Genomic DNA, 4,101 nt, shown 5'->3' on the forward strand with positions numbered 1-4,101 from the left:
GGGGCGGCGGAGACGAGGCGGCGGGGCAGCAAAGGCGGCGATGGAGGCGCGGGCGTCGGGCGACTCGGCCCGGGCGGCGGTGGAGGAGGGCCCGCCCTGGGCCTCGCGGGCCGGCGGGGCTGAGGCGACGATGTGGGCGCGCCCGGGACAGGTGTTGGACCCTGGTTGGCTGAGGCGGCGGCGGCGATTTCGTCCTCTAGGTGGCGGACATTGTCCGAAGGCGGCGGGATAGTTTGCTAGGGTTAGGGTTGGAGAGATCCGAAAATTTCGAGGGAGGCCTATTTATAGAGGTAGAGGGAGCTAGGAGTCTCCAAATGGAGCACGGTTTGTGGCCACACGATCGTGATCGAACGATCTAGATGATGTACGAGGTCTAGGTGGGTTTTGGGCCACTTTGGAGGGGTGTTGGGCTGCAACACACACGAGGCCTTTTCGGTCCCTCGGTTAACCGTTGGAGTATCAAACGAAGTCCAAATGGTACGAAACTTGACAGGCGGTCTACCAGTAGTAAACCAAGGCCACATGACAAGTCTCGGTCCAATCCGAAAACGTTTAGCACCCGCACACGAAAAGAGGTAGAAAGGGACACCGGAGGACATAGGAGCGCCGGAATGCAAAACAGACAACGGGAAAAATGCTTGGATGCATGAGACGAACACGTATGCAAATGCAATGCACATGATGACATGACATGAGATGCATGACAAAGAAACAACACACTGAGACAAAACCCAACAAGGAGGAAATATCATAACTTAGTGCCGAAAAAGGCAAGAGTTGGAATACAAATAAGGTAGGTTACATCCGGGGTGTTACACCGAGGGTACCCGACCTCCGAGGAATAAGGTCGCTAGGATGGCCTTGATGCTCGGCTATAGCCTAGGCCCCTCGCCCTGATGGCGGGCCTCATCTAGAAGGATATATCATTACTTGTACCGTAAGACATTTATGAGTAGAAAACTTAGACAACAAGTCATGTAACCCTACCCCTCATCCACTTATATAAGGGGAAGTAGAGGCCTCCCAAGGAGCCATCCATTAGATCGCAACAGATCCAATAATACTTCCTCATACGAGGCACATCAATACAATTACATGTAGGATGTAGGGTATTAACTCACCACGAGGGCCTGAACGCGGGTACAACTTGCGTCCCGTGTGTACCCTATTATGATCCCCTATGCACGCTCTACCCCATGAATAACCCTATGCAGGGATCTGAAGATTTTCCCATCGTCAATTGGCGTGCTAGGTAGGGGTGGCGCACATAGATAACATGTTTAGATGAGTTTTCCTTCATCAACATAAACTTCCATCTCAACCAAGATCATGGAAATCGTCTGTGAATTTCGGGGCTCAATGTCAGCATAGCCCTCGCGTGACCTGCAGAATTATCTAGACAACAGATTCGTTTTCGTCGGCCACACCTCCTCAAAGATCGTTTCGTCATTTTGTTGAATAGGATTGTGCGGAATTGAGTCTACAACGACCCTCTAAAGTTTCATCGCAATCCAAAGGTGGAATTTCCGTTGATCTCTAAAATACCGACACCCTGTCGGATCTGGATGGAAATTTGTGTGAGTTCGGAAGAATGAGTCCGGCGACCAACTCTGACATCCTTTCGAAGATACAACAATTCAGATTATGTGGAATTTTGCCTTATCGACAACCCCTCAAAATTTTAGATCAATCTGACTATTCAAACTCCAGGACGAGCCCGAGGAGTACATCGAGTTATGAATATGTTTTTTGCTTGAAAATAAATCTAACCCGAGTTCATCTTTTTTGATGAACGGGCTATGAAAGATCATCGCACTGACCTTCACCATGCGCGGGGGTCTTCACCATGCGGACCTCCTTCGCGGATCTTGGCCATCATGGGCCACACCGCCGGCCTCTTCTTGTCGGCCTCATCGCCCAGTGGACCTTCGTTACCAGAAATATTCGCTGCTGCGGGCCTCATCGATAGCCTCCTTGTGTCGGCCTCATCACCAGCCATACCTTTGTAGTCACGGGCCTCATCGCCTAGTGGCCCTTCACCGCCGGCCTTCTCATGTCGGCCGCGTCACCCGAGGGACTTTCGTTGCCATGGACCTTCACCGTGGCGGGCCTCACCACCTACCTCCTCACGCCGGCCTCGTCGCCCAGTGAACTTTCATCACCGTGGGCCTTACCGTCAGCCAGCTCACACTGTCCTCATCTCCGGCGGACCTTCTCCACCACGGACCTCACCGTTGGCCTCCTTGTGCCGGCCACATCATCCGATGGACCTTCGTCACCGCTGTCCTAACCACCGGACTCCTCGCGTTGGACTCATCACCCAGCGGACTCAGGCCTCACTACATTAACTTTGTCATGCAGACTTCCTCGTGTCCGCCTCATCGCTTCAGCCTCCTCACCTGACACACTCGAGCCTCACCGCGTGATCTGATACGTCTCTGTCGTATCTATAATTTTTGATTGTTCCATGCCAATATTATACAACTTTCACATACTTTTGGCAAAAAATTATATGATTTGCTGGACTAACATATTGATCCAGTGCCCAGTACCAGTTCCTGTTTGTTGTATGTTTTTTATTTCGCAGAATATCCATACCAAACGAAGTCCAAACGTGATAAAAATTTACGGAGATTTATTTTGTAATATATGTTAATTTTGGAAGAAGAATCAATGCAAGACGGTTCTCGAGGGGCCCACTAGGCATCAAGGCGTGCCTGGTGGGCAGGTGCGCCCAGGTGGGTAGTGGGCACCTCGTAAGGCGGTTGCTGCCCTTCTTCCACCTCAAGAAGGATACTTTATGGATAAAAATCCCCTCAAAATTTCAGCCCAATTGGAGTTACGGATCTCCGGGAATTTAAGAAATGGTGAAGGGCCAAAACAGGAACGCGAAACAAAAGAGAATGGAGAGAGAGATAGAGATAGATAGATAGATAGATAGAGAGAGAGAGAGAGAGAGAGAGAGATCCAATCTCGAAGGGGCTCCTACCCCTCCACCTCCATGGCGGCCATGGATCAGAGGGGGAACTCTTCTCCCATCTACAGGAGGGCCAAAGAATAAGAAGGAGGGGGCTCTCTCCCCCTCCCTCCCGGTGGCGTCGGAATGCCGCCGGGGCAATCATCGTGACGACGATCTACACCAAAAACTTCACGGCCGTCATCACCAACCCTCTCCCCCTCTATGCAGCGGTGTAACACCTCTTCTCCCCACTGTAATCTCTACTTAAACATGGCGCTTCATGCCATATATTATTTCCCAGTGATGTGTGGCCATCCTATTATTCTGAGTAGATTCATTTTGTCCTATGGGTTGATTGATGATCGTGATTGGTTTGAGTTGTATGTTTTATTTTGGTGTTGTCCTATGGTGCCGTCCTGTAACACCCCGGATATGACTTTCCCAATTTGTACTCCAACTCTTGCCGTTTCTGGCATTAAGTTATTTTATTTTCTCGGGTTCGGGTCTTTGTCTCCGTGTGTTGTTATCGTTGTCATGCGTCTCATATCATGTCATCATGTGCATTGCATTTGCATACGTGTTCATCTCATGCATTCGAGCATTTTCCCCGTTGTCCGTTTTGCATTCCGGCGCTTCGTTCTCCTCCGGTGGTCATTTCTACTTTTCTTTTATGTGTGGGGATTAAACATTTCCGGATTGGACCGAGACTTGCCAAGCGGCCTTGGTTTACTATCGGTAGACCGCCTGTCAAGTTTCGTATCATTTGGACTTCGTTTGATACTCCAACGGTTAACCGAGGGACCGAAAAAGCCTCGTGTGTGTTGCAGCCCAACACCCCTCCAATTTGGCCCAAAACTGACCTAACCCTGCTCCATCATCTAGAGCATTCGATCATGTTCGCGTGGCCGAAAACCGCACCTCATTTGGACTCTCCTAGCTCCTCCTACCTATAAAACTAGCCTTCCCCCGAAAATTTCGGACCATTCTACCCTAACCCTAGCCCCCCTCGTCTCTCCGCGCGCCGGACGTGTCCGGGCGCACCGGACATTCCCGCCGCCACCAACCAAAGCCCGCCACCTGTCGCCACCGCGTCGTCCGCCGCTGCGGCCCATGGAAGCCCGCGGCCGGCCCTCCCGTGCCGC

Source organism: Triticum dicoccoides, chromosome 5A (genome assembly GCF_002162155.2).
Source record: "Triticum dicoccoides isolate Atlit2015 ecotype Zavitan chromosome 5A, WEW_v2.0, whole genome shotgun sequence".
NCBI lineage: Eukaryota > Viridiplantae > Streptophyta > Magnoliopsida > Poales > Poaceae > Triticum > Triticum dicoccoides.